Below are 21,487 nucleotides of genomic sequence, written 5' to 3'. Positions count from 1 at the left end.
CAGTTCAAATAATATGAATTCATCCTATCCCCTTAAATAAACAAAAACAAACTTTTAAGATATGAAAATGTTCTTTTTACTTTGGAACTTGTATCCTAATGCTCATGTCTGTGATTCTTATATCGTCATAATCTATTGCAGCTGATTTCAAATGTGGCCTCCACAAGCTTCCGTCTGGGATACACTGACTCCCTTTTCATTTTGGTGTGTTCTTATAGGAATGCTAATTCTATCCATGTCAATAGTGAACTGGAGCATTATGAAACCAATGATAACTCTGCTACTGTTAAAGTCATTTGCTTAATATTCATGTTTACTTCTCTGTGATGCCATGTCAGACTACATATTCTCCTAGTTTTCAAAAGGGAATAAGAATTCAGTGTTACATACTTCACATAATCACTTTTTCAGAGACTGCTGGGTTAGTCAACCAGCACTTTAGCAACGAGGAAAATATTCCCAGAAGTGGCCTTGGGAGGTCTACCATGAGTCCGGTAGTATAGTTCTTGCTGTGTCACAAAAGGCTAAGGAGAATGAATGTAAGCCCTGGTTGAAAGGTGAGAACATGGTGTGATTTTGTACAAAATGTTGTTAATGTCAGAATTCACTCCTCAAGTGCCATATGATTGTCAAAAGTTTAGGTTGAGAGAATTTTATTGACTGTGAGGAAGAAAAATACTTCTTATTACTAAGGGCAAATACTCACCGCATTAGTGCCGTTCTTGGAGGTGTTGGTAGAAGGATCCTCTAAAGTAGATAGAAATATGTTTGTAGCAAATACGGAGAAAAGGGAAGAAAATTGGCATTTTTAGAATTTTACCCAGGTAATATCCCCAAACCGTACCCGTTGTTGTCGAGTTGATTCCAACTCATTAGCAACCCCATAGGTCAGAGTAGAATTGCCCCATTAGGGTTTCTCAGACAGTTAATCTTACAGACACAGACTGTCTATCACACCTGGCTCTCATGGGGCAGTTGTTGAATTCAAACTACTGACCTTTTGGTTACCAGCCAATGACTTAACAACTTTGCCACCAGGGCTCCTTACCCAGGGAACATCTCCTTGAAAATAGTTCTCTTAAAAAATAATTAGAACGAAGCAATAAGGATGATCCCAAGTCCAAAATTTGTCCAAACACTGTTTTAGTGTTCTTAATCTGTTGCAGTTGTTTATTTCACGTTCTGAGAATATAACTACTACCTCTCCCTGTTCAATAAGCCTTACCGAGGCTGAGAAAAATGGAAACCATGTTCCACAAATGTGCACAGGATGATTTGGAAGACCAAGTAATGTTAAACTGAGCTCACACTGACAGAGACTTGTCTTTTCTCATCCAATCAATGCCATGTAGCTAAGATCTCTTTCTCTTTCTTTCCCATACCTTCGGAATTATATCTAAGTCAATCAAATGCTCAATCAACTTTGAGAGATCAGTTTCATTTCAACATCAAATGGGATGGAAAAACCACAGAAGACCCTTTTGCATGGCTAACCATTCCCTCCTTCTCTAGAGCTCACTATTAGCAAGCTGGACCTGGAGCTACTCAAATATAATTTCAAGTGTTTGGCTTCAGGATTATATGGCTGGATATGCAATAGATCTTGTATCCGGAGATAGTAATTCACACAGATCTTCTGTTTCTAATTGGCTCTCCCACCAACTTCACAATCATATTATGGCATAACTAATTGAACTTACGGCTAGTTACTGGGAGGCTTGTCATGATGGTCAAAATCAGGATTGCCAAAACCTTCATGGTGGTGTGCAGCAGGACAACTTCACTGAGGAGATATGCACTGGGTTCCAGAATTAGTTCAGAGGTCTGCTAACACCAGAAAAGTTCTTAAATAACCACCTGAAAGTGCCTCCTGTTTTCCCCTGTCAAACAGGTAATTCCTGTCCAGTGATACTAAATCTCCAAACAATGAGGAAGGAGAGAGCCTGAAGGCTGGAACACTGATCATGGGAATTGAAGCTGGAGAATAGACTAGAACAGGCTACTAGCTGAATGTTACTCCGGAAATGTTTTATATGTGTTGTATCAGTAGTACCCACTTTTCAGTGAAGAGAAATTACATTTCTACTCTATGTGGCAAAGAGTATCTCAAATAAACCCTTTTATGAGCTACCAGTTTTATCAAAGAAATTTCCATTCTTCTGAATAAGGTTTTGCTTTGAATTTTGAATTCCTTCTCTTTCTCTATCTCAATGATCTTGCATAGTCAACAATCTCTTGATTATGTCCTTTTACGATTCTGTCTTCAATCTCTCCCTTCAGCATATAAACACATGATCATCTGTTTCCAACCTTCAAGAGAGAAAGCCCTTACTCAAACTTTGAACTCCTCTGGTTGCTCCTTCTGTTCATGCTATAAAGCATTTCCAGTGGTGGTGGTGGTGGGGATTATGAATTTGTTAAACTTACAGAGTTCAGATGAGAATTATAATGAGGATAAAAGACATCTTGCACGGCATCATCCTAAACATCTTCTATGCCATTCATTTAATCTCAACTAGAGGATTTAGAAAGTCTCACAAGGTAAAAGGACTCCAAATTTAACTCAAAGACAGCAAAAACTGTCTTTGGTGTGACATAGTGTGTCTTTGTGAGGTTTGTCCCTTGGGACTCCCACCATCAGAGTTTCTCAAGGAGAGATGAACAGGTCCATGTTTTCATGTGAAGACAAATGTTAATGATCTTCAAGTTGGGAGGACAATCACTAAGTCTTCAAGTGGACTATGTTTTATGTTTTCCAATAGCAAGATTCAACCTGGGACAATATGTTTATTATGCTTTTTCACCTACTACTGAGATGGGCACATGATCAGGTAGACAAACAGGAACAACAGCCCACAGTCCTTAGACAAGAAGCCTATTCATTTTCTTCCAGGCAGCAGCAGAGATGGTAGACACAGGCACAGTCAGTACACATACAATACATTATGTATTTCCCAAACATGGGGCCAAATAAGACACACAGAACTCTCAAACAAACCAGTTGCTGTGAAGTTGATTCTGACTCATGGGAACACCATTGAGTCACAGACTCCATAAGGTTTGTGGCCTTTTGGAAACAGATCTCCAGACCTTTCTTCTGCAGCAGCACTGGATGGGTTCAAACGGGCAAGCTTTGGTGGCCTGGAGCTTAACTGTTTGCACCACCAAAGCATCCCTGAACATCACTATGCTTAAGGCTTTATGCTTTTGTGCTGTATTAGATAATCATGTGCCTATTTTGTATGTTTTCCAATGATCTAAAAACTCAGGCTTGCTGACCCTAGATCAAGTGCTTATTTTTTAAAAGTATACGATGATGATCATAATAACACATTCCTGAAATCTAGGAACTTTTTTTCTTTTTGGTCTTTGTCACAGGTTGGGTTCCTCAGAGAGTCTAGTCCACAGGATGCTGATCAAAGTGTCTTTTTGGGACGAGCCCTCATGGAAGAGGAAGACGAAGCAGGTTTTGACACACAGAAGCCTGCTGTGATGTATGTCCCTCTAGGAATCCTGGGAGGACGAACTGTTAAGACTATTTGCTGATTGAATTCCAAACAGCTGTAGCAACAGGGTTTTCCTTTGTGAGACATCTGGATGGCACATCACCACAATTCCTACCCCAGAGCTTCCCATATGCATCAGATGTTAAGATGGACTAGTCCCAATTTTCAGTTGAGGAAATAGAAGGTAAACATTCACAAAACTAGGGCAACATTACTCAGTATTAAGCAAAGCTTGTCTCTCTGGCCTCATTGGTAACCGTTAAGCAATCAAGTCGGTCAGACTCGAGTCAGGAATGTCAATCCAGAATTTTCAACGCTTTCTTGGAGATTATCCACTTGGCATTTCATGGTACTATTTTTGAAGGAATATTAAACAAAGAGATGACAGTTACAACCCTCAAGAGACACATGATGTATGAGATTGGATGTTGCTGCCTATGAGTTGAAACATACAGCTAGACAGTAGCCATTTTAGATGGGAAGTAAGGGCAGTGATTACATAAACCCGTTACATAGGCTCTTAATTAAGACGCTCAAACATGGATGATAGTTTACGTGTGTACGTGAGGCAGCACCATCACTGTGAAACTAGGTGATGGAGAACAGAACTGGGCTGGAAATCGTGAGAATTTTGATACAACATAAAGAATGTAACCAGTGTCAAGGAACAAATTGCTGAAAGGTAACCTATTTTGCTGTGTTGGCTTCCACCCAAAACCCAATGAAATGTTATTAAAAAAATGACATTACAAAAAAATTAAAAAATACATTACATAAAAGTTGAGAAAACCCTAAGATGAAATAAATACATCTATAATCATAGGACAGGATCTAACATTGATTTCTCAGTAATAGATTGAGCATGAAGTCAGAAACCAGTAAGGCTATAAATATTTAAGTAATTTTGATGTAATGTACACATGGAACAGTTTATCGGTATCTAAGTAATTTTGACCTAATGTACATATGGAACAGTTTATCGGTATCTAAGTAATTTTGACCTAATGTACATATGGAACAGTTTATCGGCAAATTCTTGACACAAGGATTTCAAAAATGCAGAACTTTGACTGAAGTTGAATATATTGAGTCCCGAGAAAAGTTCTCCAAAAAAATTCCAAATTGTGTTTGACAACAGAGGAGAGAGCTAGCCATGTGCGTGAGTATCCTCGCTCTCTCCTTTCCCTCTCCATTCTGTCTCTTTTTCTCTATAGATCAGGTACTATGAACATTGCCGCTAATGTCGACTAATCCAAAAGTTGGTTGGGATTATTTCATAACTCTATTGAATTGTACAGGTGAATGATATAAAATGATTCATAAAACTATTAAAAAGAAACTCAAGGCTGATACAATAGTATTATCTTTAATATTACTATCTATAATATAAAACCTTTATTTATATTTCAAAAAGAAAAAATTAGGGAAAAAGAGGAAGAAGATGGATTGATGCAGTGACTTCAACAGCGGGCTCAAACATAAGAACCATTGTGAGAATGGTGCAGGACTGGGCAGTGTTTCCCTCTACTCTGAATCAGAACCAACTCGCGGCACCTAACAACAACGGCAATCCAGGTGGTCACTAGAATTTGATAGGCCCACACTCTGTTTACGCATTTTGTATTGGTAGTAATAATAATTAATTTTGATTATGTGTAACAATATTAAAAAGTAACCATACAATAATGATCATTTGTGTCTCCTTACTTAGTTAAACTTAGTTAACTAAAGTTTTCTTTTTTCTTTACAACCTGCTACCGTCTTCCGTTTTAATTGCCAATCTCAAAAGAAGGCAGTGGGCTCTTGAAATTATCCCCTTTGATATTTAGATCACCTAGGCTTGACTTTTCTCTCGTTTCAGCTGCATTACAGGTATTTGTCAGGGGACCACAGAGAGAGAGCCAGAGTTTATAACTATTTCCTCCTAAGTAGCAAGTAATGGGGTTTTGGATAGAGCCTGGATAGTTGTTTATCTGTGATTAGTCATTGCTTTCAAGTCCCCTAATATGTCTCCCTACATACAAGCAAATAAGATCTTAAAGACATTTCTCGGTGGCTATGAATGTGTGTAGTTCTGAAATCATAGTCCTTTAAATCCCATGGACAATTTTTGTTTCTCTTTGCCAGCAAGGAGTTCCCTTACAGAACTTTATTGTAGCATCTTGCTCAGTCATCATCACCGTGCTACTTTATGTGTATCGCTGACTGCTAGCTTTCCCGGGGGCCTCGAATTAATGTCCTGCTGAGATCTTAGCTCATTCTCTGCTCTCATTCTGTGGCAGGGAGGAACAGCCATGTCCCACGTGTTGTAGAAAACAGTGTGGTTTAAACCTAGAAGTGATGACTTCATTCCCACCCAGTCTGCACTTCAGCTCAATCATCCTCATGCCTACTGAACTGCTCGAAACAGTCCAATCTATTTTGAAGGCACTGTTGTCAACAGAGGATTTTAGAAAACAAAACAAAACAATCTTATTCATCTTACCGCATCTGGGGCAGATCACTCTTGCCAGGTGGAATGATACTCTTTCTGCTTTTTGAAGCAGAAGGTACCTCAAAGAAAGGGGCTAAATCTCAGGCTTCCCTCATACTGGTCCTTCAAGTAGCCACTAAGACACTTATATTTGTTTAATTGTTCTTTGGGGTCTACAGAAAATAGAAGGTCCCACGACCTGCTTTTTGGGAATTTCAATCAGTTGCCACAAAACTATTTTTAATCCCTGGTGACTCTGTGTGCGTTACAGTAAAACTGCATTCCACAGGGTTTTTAGTGGCTGTGACCTTTTGGAAATAGCACGTGTGCCTTTAGGTAGATTTGAACAGCTAAGCTTTTGGTTAGCAGCTGAGTGTTTAATTGTTAAAGTTAGGCACTCTTTTTTTCATATATATGGGAAGATAAATTTTATTTCAAATGAAACAAGTTGAGGACCATTTCAGGCAATGGCTGGAAAGGGTGATATGTGTAAAGGGTTGCTAACCCTAAGGTTAGCCGTTCAAACCTACCAGCTGCTAAGTGAGAGAAAGAAGAGGCTTTCTGCCCCCATAAAGATTTAAAGCTTCAGAATGCACTAGGGGCAATTTGTTCTGTCCTATAGTGTTGTTTTGCATCAGAATCAACTCACTGGCAGTGAACTTGGTGAGTATGGGTGTATTTGTGGTGTAGTAGAGTCCTGGGTATAGTGGTTACAAGTTGGGCCATGATCTGCTTGGCTAGCCGTTTGAAACTATGGGCCACTCTGCAGGAGAAAGACTGGATGTTCTACTTGTGTAAACAGTGACAGTCTTGGAAACCCACAGGCGTCACTATGAGTCAGCATTGACTCTATGGCAGTGAGTTGGATTTTTCTTTGGTTTGTAGTGGTTTAAACATTGGGCGGATAACTACCAGGTTGGAATTGACTGGAACCCAGTAAGAAATGGGTTATGGCAGTTATATAATCTGTTGTCAAATTTAAGGTTTAAGAGTAAAGGGGTGGAGTTTAGCCTGCCAATCAGATTGCCGCTTGATGACCTCGTTTGGAGGCACTAAGGAGATAAATAACTCGTTGGAGCTTGGATACACTCTCACTTCCTGTGAGACATTTCTGATGAGAAACCATATGAAGTTAACATGATGAACCCAGAGCCCTGGGAGCTGGAGGAGCCACAAAGAGACCCCTGCCAGCACCGAGATGCTCACAACACCACTGGATCCAAAAGACTTCCTACCCACTGGCCTTTGATCTTCCTGCATTCAACATCATTGCATGTGTTTTGTGAGTCTGAAGAGGACTTTATAGATCAGTATCAGACATAGGGGCTAACATCAGACTTACGAACTTGATCTGGACTGGGCTGGGATGTTTTCTCTATATTCAATTGCTCTAGAATGTAAAGCTCTTTCTTATACCCTTATGAATGTCTCCCTGGATTTGTTTCTCTAGTCAACCCAGATTAACACATGGGTCAAGATGCTAAGAGATAGAAAGAGACATGTTTGGGGTTAGGCAGGCAGTTAGAGGCATGAGGAGACCAGAGACAAGGCTACCTTACTCTCAGGTCTGCCTGGATCCTCAGTACAATTTGAGTGTGCTGAGATCAGAAAGTACCCTTGATCTATTGATTATGTCCTTTCTTCTTTATCTTTAATCTCTTACCTCAGCCTTTAAGCACATGATATTCCAGCTTGGAAGAAACAAAATCCTTCATCAACCCAAACCTTCTCTAGTCACCAAACAATTGCTCTTCTGTACATAGTGAAAAAAAAAAATTCACAGTGAGGAAAGGCATGGATCTATTAGGCTGAGATTATTCAGTGAATAGTTTTCGCCCAAATAAAAGAAATCTTATAGGTTTACCATCTGGTAGATAAAATAAATATACATATCTTAGACTGAAACTTATAAAAATATATCATATAATATATCCCATATATACACACAGGAGGGGCTTCAAAAATGTAATGAAAAGATAATGTAATTTTCATAAGTATACATAGTGATTTATAATTTAAGTTACTCTTCTTATTCTTTTATCAATCTTTAAAATAGTAATCCTGAGAGGAAAGCAGCCTTCACATGGTTATGTTCATTTTTAACACATGATGAAGCAGAGGCCCATAGAAATTGTGTGATAAAACTCACTGAAGATGTAAATGGCCCCCATGGTGAGGTTGATGCAGACTTTTCAGCTCAGCCTGCTTGAGGTGTGATATGCGCAGAAGGTGGTGTGCCCAACACAGTGAACACATGCAGCCGTGTGCACAGAAATCCCCTGCTTCCACTGATTGCTAGCTCTTTCTTCAGAGATGCCTCTGGGTGGCTCCAGGCTCTTCCTTTTTGGTTAGCAGCTGTGCATTAACCACCCTGGGATTTCAAAACCAGTTGCTGTTGAGTTGATTTCCATTCAAGGGTGGTGCAAATGGCTAATGTTCTTGTTTGCTAACTGAAGGCTGGAGGTTTAAATCCACTCAGGGGGCCCTCTGAAGAAAGGTCTGGCTGACTTATAGAAACCCTAAACCACAGAGTAGAACTGCTCCTGTGGGTTGCTGAGACTGTATTCCATGGAGTGGCTGCTGGTTTTGAATTGCTGACTCTGTGGTTAGTAACCCTTGACTGTCTATGTCCAGAAAAACCAGCCATTCAAAACCTTATGGAACACAGCTCTATCCTAATATTCAATGGGATTTCTATGAGTTAAATCAACTTGATTATATATATACTCGAATATAAGCCGGCCCGAGTATAAGTCGAGGTACCTAATTATTACCTGGGAAACCAGAAAAACTGATTGACTCCAGTATAGCCTAGGGTGGGAAATGCAGGATGTGGATTAACACAGAGACCAGAGGAGAGAGACAGAGCGCAGCCACAGACACATCCTTACCAGCTCAGCTGCTGGCGTAAGTGAATCACTACGGTGCTTCTGCAAATTGGAGCTGTCCACGTCATAGGACAGCTCTGATTGGTTAGATGTGAGTAAACAAACATTCAAAGCCCTGCAGTGTCAGTGGGGCTTTGAATGAATGGCGGAGGAACGGCAATCACCCGCGAGATGTTACACCTCGCTGGGGTACCACTGACCCGTGTATAAGCCGAACCCCAGTTTTTCAGCACATTTTTTGTGCTGAAAAACATGGCTTATGTGGGTGAACAAGTAAATGTAGTGAAGAAAGCTGATGGTGCCCGGCTATCAAAAGAGATAGTGACTGGGGTCTTAAAGGCTTGAAGATAAACAAGCGGCCATCTAGCTCAGAAGCAACAAAGTCCACATGGAAGAACACACCAGCCTGTGTGATCGAGTGGTCCCGAAGGGATCAGTTATCAGGCATCAAAGAACAAAAAAATCATATCATTGACTGCACACCTCCATGATAGGATCGCTGAAGACAAATGGGTGCATAAGCAAATGTGGTGAAGAAAGCTGATGGTGTCCGGCTATCAAAAGAGATAGTGTCTGGGGTCTTAAAGGCTTGAAGGTGAACAAGCGGCCATCTAGCTCAGAAGCAAATAAGCCCACATGGAAGAAGCACACCGGCCAGTGTGATCACGAGGTGCCCAAGGGACCAGGTATAAGGCATCATGCAAAAAAAAAGAGATATAAGTGTGTGTATGTATGTGTATATATGTGTATATGTATATATGTATGTGTATATGTGTATATATATATCATATTAAATGAAGGGGGAAGTGCAGAGTGGAGACCCAAGGCCCAAGTGTCGGCCAATGGAGATCCCCTCATAGAGGGGTTTAGGAGAGGAGATGGGTTAATTAGGGTGTGAGGTAGTGTCGATGAAGAACACAGCTTTCCCCCAGATCCTGGATGCTTCCTCCCCCCAACTACCATGATCCGAATTCTACCTTGCAGAGCTGGATAGGACAGAGGCTGTACACTGGTACATATGAGGGTTGGAGGTACAGGGAATCCAGGGTGGATGATACCTTCAGGACCAAGGGTGTGAGGGACGATGCTGAGAGAGTGGAGGGTGAGTGGGTTGGAAAGGGGGAACTGATTACAAGGATCCACATGTGACCTCTTCCCTGGGAGAGGGACAGCAGAGAAGGGGGGAAGGGAGACTCTGGATAGGACAAGATATGACAAAATAACGAGGTATAAATTACCAAGGGCATATGAGGGAGGGGGGAATGGGGAGGGAGGGGGGGGGAAAAAGAGGACCTGATGCAAGGGGCTTAAGTGGAGAGCAAATGCCTTGAGAATGATTGGGGCAGGGAATGTATGGATGTGCTTTATACAATTGATGTATGTATATGTATGGATTGTGGTAAGAGTTGTTTGAGTCCCTAATAAAATGTAAAAGAAGAAAAGAGAAAAAAATGATTAGGGCGAAGACTGTACAGATGTGCTTTATACAATTGATGTATGTATATGTATGAACTGTGAAAAGAATTGTATCAGCCCCAATAAATTGTTAAAATAAAAAAATTAAAAAAAACATGGCTTATACACGAATATATATGGTGTATATATGTATATATTTTATATGAAATCATGTTAATCTGAAGATAATCCAGTTATTTCAGATTATACTTCAGTAAGTACTATACATGAACTTTTCTTACCCCTTAAATATTTATATCATGAATTTAACTTGGTTTATTGAAATCCATTTGCATTTCCTGAGCCTAGAGGGCCTGTGAGTGCCTTAGGCAACATCTGTATATAAAGTGAGCAAGTGTGGGGAATGAGGCTGGGATCTGAAAGTTCACCATGGAAAACTGCTCTCTCACACACACTCATGGCCAGGTAATTGAGGCTATTGCTAATTTCATAAGAAATATTGTTTCTTATACTAATGATGTGATGCATTGGGCAAATCTGCTGCAAGGACTTCTTTAAAGTGTGCCAGAACAAGGATGTCACTCTGAGGACTGATGTGAGGTATTTTCAATGGTCTCATATGCATGTGAACGTTGGACAATGACTGAAGAAGGCTGAAGAAGAACCAAAGCATTTGAACTATGGTGTTGTTGCAGAATAGTGAAAGTACCAGGGACTGCCTGAAGAATCAGGAAGAAGTACAGTCAAAATGCTCCTTAGAAGCATTAATATCGAGCCTTTGTCTTATATACTTTGGATATGCACATCATGCTTGATCATGTAGAAGGTCAGTGAAAAAGAGGCAGATCCTCAAGCTTGGCACAGTGACTGTCATTATGGGCACAAGCATAACAAAAAATGCGAGGATGGCGAGAGCAGGGCAGTGTTTTGTTCTGTTGTTGCTGTGAATGAGAATCAACTTGACTGTACCCAACAATGAATATCAAGACCAGCATCCCATAGTGATCCCTAAACCATAGAACTAGGGGAAATTGTGTGGCATTAATAATAGCATCCTTCTTGAGTGCTTAATACACGCATGGCATTCTTCTCTCATCTTTACATAGAATAACACATTTACTATTCACAGTGAACTAAGAGGTGAAAACTATTACTACCTATGAATTACTGAAGAATCCGAGGCCCTGAGAAATTGAGTAACTTGCCAACGTTCACAGAGTTAGATTCTAATCCAACTTCACTTTCCTGACATGATGCCATGAGTCAGGGCTTCCTGTATCATGTGAATTTTGCCGAGTTGGACACAGTTGTGCTAGAGGCCCCTTTACACTATTATCTGATTTGATTCAACCCAGTATACCAGACAGGGAAGATATTTCTCTCTCTGTTTTAATGATCAAGAGTTAAGAACTTGGAGAAATCAAACACTTTGACAAATTAACACAGTTGGCTTTTGGTTCTTTCAAGTAAACATGTCTGTTTATATTAGTTTAGGGCTCTTAAGATTTAGGGTTTGCAGCTCACTGCACTCGAGTTGTGGGTTAAATTAGCTTGAGTCTAATTTTCGGAGATGACACAGAATATGTGTCAGGGTAAATACAATTGAAAAAGGAACAAAATTACATACCCTCACCTTCTGGTATGAAAGAGAAAGAGACTCCCCTTTCCTTTCTTAGGAGCACAAATAAGTTTCACTCTATTACTACTGGAAGGCTGCCAGTTCAGATATACCCAGTGGTACCCCAAAAGAAAGGTCTGGTAATCTAAAGCTGTTACAATTACAATAATTGAAAACTGCACAATTCTACTCAGACACAAATAGCATCCGTATGAGTAGAAATTAACTCAACAGCAAGGTGTTGTTATTTACACGTTTTGAAAACTTCTAATTGCAAATCCTTTCTCTGCCATTTTGAAAGTATACAATTCTTTTTTAAACAGCTAATCAAGTCCTTTGCCAGTTCTACAGCCCAGGAATGTTTCCTCAAGGACTTGGGAAATATTTCTTTGAAGTACGTCATAGACACTTGAGAAGATAGGAATGTAAGGAAAATGCCTCAAGACAATACAAACTATATACGAAAAACCAACAGACAACGTGGTAGTTAATGGAGAAAAGACTAACACAATTCCACTGAAAAAGAGCACCAGACAAGGATGCCCCTTGTTCCCGCTCTTATTTAATATCATGCTGAAGGTTTTAGCTAACAGCAAAAGGCAAAGAAGAGACATCAAAGGTATTTGTCTGGGGAAGGAAGACATGAAGTTATCGTTATTTGCAGATGATATGATTTTATATATGGAAAATCCCAAAAGCTCCACAAGGCGAGTACTGGAAGCAATAGAAGAGTTTGGCAGAGTGGCAGAATACAAGGTCAGCAAACCGAAGTCCATTGGACTGATATACAAATCAGATAAGACCATAGAAGAGGAGATCAAAAAGGTGGTGCCCTTTACAATAGCCAAACACAAATTGAAATATCTATTGATATACCTGACTTAAAAAAAAAAGATCTACATGGGGAAAACTACAGAACACTATTACAAGAAACCAAGAATGACCTCAACAAATGGAAGAATATCCCATGCTTGTGGATTGGAAGACTCAATATAGTCAAGATGTCAGTTCTACCAAAGGCACTATATAAGTTTAATGCAATCCCAATAGAATTACCCCCATCTTTCTTCAAAGAAATGGAAAAATTTATAACCAACTTCATATGGAGAGGGAAGAAGCCCAGAATTAGCAGAGAACTCTTCAAGATGAAGGACACCATGGGAGGGCTTGCTTTATCTGACCTTAGCACATACTATACAGCCACAGTTGTCAAAACTGCATGGTATTGGCACAATGACAGATACTCAGACCAATGGAAAAGAACTGAAAACCCAGAAATAAAATCATCAGCATACAGACAAATGATCTTTGCTAAGGGCCCCCAAAATATCAAATGGGAAGCAGATGCCCTTTTTAACAAGTGGTGCTGGAAAAAAATGGATATTTATCTGCAGAAAAAATGAAGTAAGACCCTTATCTCACTCCATGTATAAGAATAAACTCAAGGTGGATCACACACCTTGAAGTTAAACCCCAAACTTTTAGGGCCATCATTGAGGGAATTGGGACCAACTTGAGAACTTTGGTGCAGGGAATACATAGGCTATCAGAAATAGGGAAGGACACAAACACATAGGAGGCAAAAATTGACAAATGGGATATATTGAAGATAAAACACCTGTGTACCTCGAAAGAATTCACCAAGAGAGTAATAAGAAAGTCCTCGGACTGGGGAAACATCTTTAGCAATGACACATCAGACAAAGGCCTCATGACTAAAATCTACAATACCCTGCTAGCTTCCAAAAAGAAAAATCTAATTGCCTGCTGAAGAGGTGGGCAAAGGACCTGAACAGAAGGTTCACAGGGGCAGAAATCTGAATGGCCAGCAAACATATGAGAAAATGTTCCCGATATTTAGCCATAAGAGAAATGCAAATTAAAACAACAATGAGGTACCACGTGACACCCTCAAATGTAGTCCAATTAAAAAAATCAGAAAGCAACAAGTGTTGAAGGGGCTGTGGGTAGACAGGAACTCTCATCCACTGCTGGTGGACTTGTAAGTATGTACGACCATTATGGAAATTGATCTGGCGATATTTAAAATAGATGGAAATTGAGTTCGACCCAGCAATCTCCCTACTGGGCATATACCCAGAAGAGGCAAGAAACAAACCAAGGCCAGACATCTGTACTCCAATGTTCATTGCGGCACAGTTCACAATTGCAAGGAGCTGGAAGCAACTCAAATCCCATCAACTGACGATTGGATTAAAAGCTGTGGTATATGCATACAATGGAGTACCATGCATCACTAAAAAGCAGTGATGAACGTATGAAGCACATCGCTGCATGGAAAGAACTGGAGGAAATCATGCTAAGCGAAATAAGTCAAGCACAAAAGGACAATTACAACATGAGTCCACTGAGGTAAGCTTTTAAAAATAATGCAAAAGGGGCATAGGGAAAAAGCTACTGTATACAAACATTCCTGGAGTGAGAACCAGGTAATATGGCAGGGACCAGATCAAATATAGGGATACACATGGTGGACAACTAAAAAGGAAGTGGGGAAAGGAAAAAATATAATGAAAAAGAAATGGGTAGCGGGGCACAGGGCACTAACCCGCCCAAGTGGAGGTTCTTGTTTATATCTCCACAGGCAAAGAGGGATCAGACTTCAACCCAGTGCTCCAAGATGTAAATGCAACATGCTGGCGTGGAGTAGGGAACCAGTGGAGTGGTCTGGGGGGTCGACCCCAATCCCAAATACTAAGTGGACACCTGCTCCTCCCCCCAGAAGAATTTATTTCAAAAAGCGGCATTGAATCTGCAGCTCCGGGAGAGGGACATATCTGATCAGAGCACATGGGAGCAGATGAAGGAGGAGGAGGAGAGAGTGGAGCACATCATGGCCCACCAGGCCTTGAGGACGATGATCCCAATTAGAACAGCCAGTCCACAGAGAGGACCACATGGCCGGCCCCAGTGTGAGACATGATGCCCCTCACTGACCCATAGCCCTACAGGGGACAACACCAGAGACACAGTGTGGGAATTGCACCCGATCTGATTCCGCCACACTGAGGCAAAGCACAAAGGGGGTGCAACAGAACAGCAAGGGAATGGAGCAGCGAGATCCCCAGGGAATACTGAAGGTGGCCTTTGGGGCCAGGGCGTGGTGCCCCAACAGACTGGACTGGAAAGGCCAACAAACAATCCTTGAACTAACTATGAGCTTTTCTTTCTTTTTGTGTTTTGTTTTGCTTTTTGTCATTGGTTTGTTGTTTTGTTGTATGTTTTTGCTTGGTTTTTCTCTGTCTTGTTTTTGTGCATGTTATTATCTCTGCAGGTCTGTCTAAATAAGACAGGCTGGATGAACAATCTGGAGGAGAAAATAACGGGACCAACAGTTCTGGAGGACATGGGAGAGAGGGAGGTTGGGGGAAAGGAAGTGGTGTTAACAAATCCAGGGACAAGGGAACAACAAGTGATCCAAATTGGTGGTGAGGTTGGTGTGGGAGGCCTGGTAGGGCATGATCAAGGGTAATGTAACCAAGAGGAATTGCTGAAACCCTGGTGGGGACTGAGCATGATAGTGTGACAGGAGGAAAGTCAAGGGAAATAGAGGAAAGAGCTGGGAGGCAAAGGGCATTTATAGAGGTCTAGATAAAGACATGCGTAGGAGGTCTGCTGCTCAAGGTGTTTCTTGGTGGGTGACTAATTAGTCCCCTGTGCCTCTGTTTACCTTGCAGCTAAAAGCATTGCAAAGTAACTCAGTTCTTTATGACCTTGCAGCTGAAAGCAGTGTGAGATAACTCAGTTCTTTAAGACCTCTTTAAGATTCTTTTGAACCTTGCATGTCCTTGTGTTTATCTTAGAATATAGTGCTGTTATTATTCAAGTGTTTAGAAAGCGTGCCTAGTTAAGTAACACCTGCATAGATAAGAGGTTCAGAATGTTTTTTAAAGCAAATTCTTTGATGTTTATTCTATAACCATTCCCTTGTGCAAGAAGAGTATAAAAACCAAGCTTTGAATATACTCAGTACTTCAGTCCATCAGATTGAAGTCCTCCCAATCCCATGCTTTGTATGTCTCTTTCTTTTCCTTGCATCCTCACGCCTCATTTCGGACCCAGCTTGATGCGGGATAGCTGGTCTAATTCCCCGCAGACATGTACATATGCAAATATATATGAGGATGGGGAAATAGAACTATGTGCATATATTTATAAGTTTAGTATTAAGGTAGCAGAAGGACATTCGGCCTTCACTCAAGCACTCCCTCAATGCAAGAATACTTTCTTCTATTAAATTGGCATTCGATGATGCTCACCTTCCTGACACAACCACTGAAGACAAAGCGGGCAAATAAGCAAATGTGGTGAAGAAAGCTGATGGTGCCCGGCTGTCAAAATATATAGTGTCTGGAGTCTTAAAGGCTTGAAAGTAAACAAGTGGCCACCCAGCTCAGAAGCAACAAAGCCCACATGGAAGAAGCACACCAGCCTGTGTGATCACGAGGTGTCGAAGGGATCAGGTAGCAGGCATCAAAGAACAAAAAAATCATGTCATTGTGTGCTCACCTCCATGATATGATCGCTGAAGACAAATCGGTGCATAGCAATTGTGGCAAAGAAAGCTGATGGTGCTGGCTATCAAAAGGTATAGCATCTGGGGTCTTAAAGGCTTGAAGGTAAACAAGCGGCCATCTAGCTCAGAAGCAACAAAGCCCGTGTGGAGGAAGCACACAGCCTGTGCAATCACGAGGTGTCAAATGGATCAGGTATCAGGCATCATCAGAACAAAAAATCTTACCATAGTAAATGAGGTGGGGAGTGCAGAGTGGAGACCAAAAGCCCATGTAGGCCACTGGACATCCCCTTGCAGAGGCGTCTCGGGAAGGAGAAGAGCTAGTCAGGGTGCAATGTAGAAACAATGAAAAATACAACTTTCCTCTAGTTCCTAAATGCTTCCCCCCACCCCCAACCCCAACTATCATGATCTGAATTCTACTTGCCAGTCTGGCTAGACCAGAGGATGTACACTGGTACAGATAGGAACTGGAAACACAGGGAATGCAGGACAGATGATCCCTTTAGGACCAGTGGTGTGAGTGGCAATACTGGGAGCGTAGAGGGAGAGTGGGTTGGAAAGGGGGAACCAATTACAAGGATCTACATGTGACCTCCTCCCTGGGGGACGGACAACAGAATAGTGGGTGAAGGGAGACGCTGAACAGGGCAAGATATGACAAAATAATAATTTATAAATTATCAAGGGTTCCTGAGGGAGAGGGGAGCGGGGAGGGAGGGGAAAAATGAGGATCTGATGCCAGGGGCTTAAGTGGAGAGCAAATGTTTTGAGAATGATGAGGGCAATGCATGTACAAATGTGCTTTACACAATTGATGTCTGTATGGATTGTGATCAGAGTTGTATGAGACCCCAATAAAACGATTTAAAAAAAAAACCGAAGTCCGTCGCAGGAAGATAGCACTCCCGGCTCAGTCTCTGTGTGAGGAATGAAGCCTAATGTTGGCTGGCTTCGTGCTTTAAGCTGCACAAATTATCTCCTGTCATAAACAAAAGTGCAATTTTACTTTGGATAAAAGTAAATTGGAAACGCAGGTGGCTGCTCCCAAACACTCAAATTTTAGGATGAACAACGTGTGCTGTCACATTGTCTTAAATGAGGGCCAACGATTGTGAGAACACATATGAAATGGGTGGTCTAGGAAATGTGAGACTTCTGCCTTTGTGGTTCCTTAGTGGCTTGCCCGTGATTCACCACAGATTCTGCTTTTATATTCAATAGTAAACTGCTTTGCTTTCTCTCCTACTCTTCTGGAGAGAGGTTTCAGTTTGGCAGGAAGTGTTGTATTTCATTAAATTTCCCCAACACAAACCGCCCAATCCTCAGATTATAGCAACGAAAGACTTGCATGTCCTTTCAAGTCAGTTAAGTTCCTCTGGTCCCGCCCATCCATGATCCCTTCCACCGCCCAGCAGCCTCTAGAGCAGCTGTTCTCAACCTGTGGGTCTCCACCCTTTTGGGGGCTCGAATGACTCTTTCCCAAGGGTCTCCCAATTCATAACTAACAAAATTACAGTGATGAAGTACCAACAAAAATAATGTTATGGTTGGGGGTGGGGTGTCGCCACAACACGAGGACCTGTATTAAAGGATCGTGGCGTTAGGGAGGTTGAGAACCATTGCTCTAGAGTTCTTTTATAGTTCTGAAAAGCTGTCTCCTTGAGCCTGTTTCACCCATTTATTCTCCTTTGAAATAGACTCACTGAACTAAATCCAGCCCCTTGTCTTTGCCGAGTTCTTTCTTCTAATTCACTTCCAAACGCCAAACCCATTGCCATCAAGTCATGCGGACCCATAGGACGCCTGTAGGGCGCCATGGAACTGCCCCTGCGGGTTTCTGAGCTTGTGCCTGTTTCCCGGAGCAGAACGCTCCGTCTTTCTCCTGTGGAGCCGCCGATGGCTTCAAGCTGCCCAAAGGCATAACCTCTAGCCACAGGGCTGCTTACAGCTCACGTAGGAGCTGGGATTTGTGGCTTTACACTTGTCCCTTTACCTTTTGGGCTCAGGGCTATTTGCTGTGGGCGTCCTGTCTCCCAGATTGCTTTCTTCTCTGCACGTGGGATTCCCAGATCATGTCGGATACAGCCTTGGCATGGATAAATAAGCGTTACAAGGTGACAGTGGTGATGAAGTGGGGAACAGACACCATACAACAACAACAACAACAACAACAACAACAACAACAACAACAAGCTCAGGCTCACGGAGAGGACCAGAACGAGAATGTGGCTGCCAGCCGTGTGATCTTGGCTCCCCCGCCCACCGCCCCCCAACCCGGCCCGCGCCCCCACTTCCCGGTTCCCTATCTCCTTCTGTAAAATAGAGTAACTTTTCGGGCTGAGATATGATGATTGCAGCACTTCAAAGTCCTGCGTGTCCGGACGGAGGGGTCTGGCGGATGACTTGCAAACAAGCGGACGTGGGGGCCTGGGTGCAGTTCATCACTCGTGGTGGTTGGGAGTCACTGAATTACCACGTGTGGAACCTGTGTTCCTTCAACAATTCCGCCTGGTCACTTACACAGACGAGGTGGGAGCCGCCGACTGGCCAGGGCGAAACAGGCAGTAATCAAGCTGAGGCCCACCAGCTCCCAGCGTCAGGGGCTTGTGTGACCCGGAGCCTGGTTACCTTTGGCAGCTGAAAGGAGGGGGACAGAGGCCAAGGCTGGGGAGCCCCGAGGCAGGGGAGGCAAGGAAGCCTGGGTTCCCTGCGCTAAGCAGCTAATCATAGAACTTTCCATAAACCGCCCTGCCCTGTTGTCTCCGTTCTTTGGAATCTGCCAGGAGCGGGGGGAGGGGTGGGGGGGTAGGGGGGAGCGGGGTGCAGGGAAACGGAATCGCTTTGTGTCCCTTCCTGAGTCTCCATCTCCCTGCTGTGTGTGTGGACCCGCCATCCCTGTGCCACTCCTCCGAGGCTTTCAGAACACTTCCTGTCCCGACAGACTCCGGCCTCACCTTCACTTATCCATTCCAGACGTCGTTTTAGCTGCTGGGTAAACAGATGGCAGGCATTCCTTCATTCTGCAGCCTCTGTTTCCTCAACAAGATGAGGTCAAATGTCTCTTACATGAAATAATCTCAGCTCCTCTCTCCTCCAGACCAGTTGTGATTTCCCTCGCAATTCCTTGACTCCCGCTCTGGTCTGTGCTACTTGGCAATTTACTGGGTAGTCCAGTAACAGGCAGGCACTGGGTGCACACCCACGTGCTGTGGCCCATCCACTTTTTCCTTGGGGAAGGAAGGTGCTAAGATGTCCTCCGTCCCCTGCAGCCCTGTGGAACACTACAGGTGTTCAAGACATCGTCGTTAACATGGATCTGTTCAGTAGCTAGCTCCCATGCCTGCAAAGGCCCCCACAGAGGAGGATGGAAAGAAATCCGGTAGCCTTTGGTCACCTATGGGAAGACCCCAAACAGAGCATGGAAAGACGAGGACCCCTTAGCACAGGTGAAACCTAAAACCTAGCCTCCACCTTCGGTACATCACACAGGTGGGCCTAACTCAGCCAATTCCTTCGACCATGCCTCCCCAGCCAGAGGCTACACATATCCTGGCTGTGGGAATGCTAGGTTTCTCTGGTGAGAAAAACCTCGGTCCTTGGCTTCGCAAGAGAAATAATTCACACTGAAGCCTGGTTTATGATCCAACTTGTTTTTTTAAAAAAAATGAAGGATAGAAACAATTTCAGGCATTACAGTAAACTGAACAAGCCAGGGGGTGGGGGGCAGAGAGAGAGAGAGAGAGAGAGAGAGAGAGAGAGAGGCACAGTTGGGAGAAGGCCACCAGGACCCCCTGAATTGTGTAGGAGCTGTTGGGGGTGGGGTGGGGCAGAGAGAGAGAGAGAGAGAGGGAGATATATTCTGGCTTTTCAGGGCCCCTGTTGGGAGGTGTACTGGTTGACCCCTTTGGCTGAATTAAGTCCACCTGGCCTAGACGGGGCCCCACCCAGGTGTACTGGCTTCCTGAATGGGAGCTTGCCTTCTAACCTTAAGCAGTTTCCAACTTCCTGTAAGGAGGGAGGCAGGCTTTGGCATGTAGAGGGAAAATCCCTAGTTCTGCCTCTAGCTCCCTAATCGGAAGGCCTCTCTCACTTTTACCCTGCTCCTGGTCAGAGGCAGGTAAGGGCCCCCCTCCCCTGCACAGGCACACATGCTCTTAGCCTCTGGCCTCCTGGCTCTCCCCCCCCCCCCCCACTCAGTTCTGCAGGCTTGAGCACTCTTTTCCAGGTGGTTGTTCGTGCCCAGTTGGGACCCCCAGTGCTCTTCCATGCGGCTTGGCACGCTTTCCAGAAATGGCGTGTACCCTTTTGAGGTAAAACCTGAAACTTGTCCTGTCCTTCATACAAACTCACCTGGATCACACAACGTGCTTTGGAATGAAGTCTTTCAGCGTGTGAGGCAAAGAACCGAGGTACAACCCGCTCCAGGAACCTAACAGAACCCCGCTGCCCACCACCAACACATGCCTCTTAATTCCCTTAAAACCATGACATCTAACAATTATTTTTATTTGCATTGTTTTCTGCCAGCAGAAAATCCTGCACATTTTATTTTTTATTTTGGTAATAGTCAAGAAAAGGGATCCGGAAGACCACCCCTCTCCATTTCTTATGAAGATCCACAGTTTGAGGTAGTGGGAGAAGCTGGATTTAGGGGAAGAAGGTGTCTCTAAGGGAGTCTCCTCAGATTAGGCCTCAAGAAGAAAAAACCAGGATTCTGGGGTTTTGGTGTTCTGGACCATTTCATGAAATGTCATTGGAGCAAAAGGGGTCCATGCATTTGGTTGCTACCCTAAGGTTGAGGGTTCCAGTCTACGCCCAGATACCTTCGAAGATAGGCCTGTGATCAACTTCTGAAGAAAACAGCCATTGAGTCCCCGATGGAAGTCTGTTCGACTCTAACACAGGTGGGTTACCATGAGATGGAATCTTCTCCATGACAACTGATTACGTAGGGAGGAGGAGTCAGGCTCCGAAGGGCTCCCACTGTAAGCGAAGCACTAAGGTTCCAGAGCCGAAAGTTGGACTTCCGTCTTCCTCACGAAGCTT

This window comes from Tenrec ecaudatus, chromosome 6 (genome assembly GCF_050624435.1).
Source record: "Tenrec ecaudatus isolate mTenEca1 chromosome 6, mTenEca1.hap1, whole genome shotgun sequence".
NCBI classification, from domain to species: domain Eukaryota; kingdom Metazoa; phylum Chordata; class Mammalia; order Afrosoricida; family Tenrecidae; genus Tenrec; species Tenrec ecaudatus.
This window is presented reverse-complemented; position numbering follows the sequence as displayed.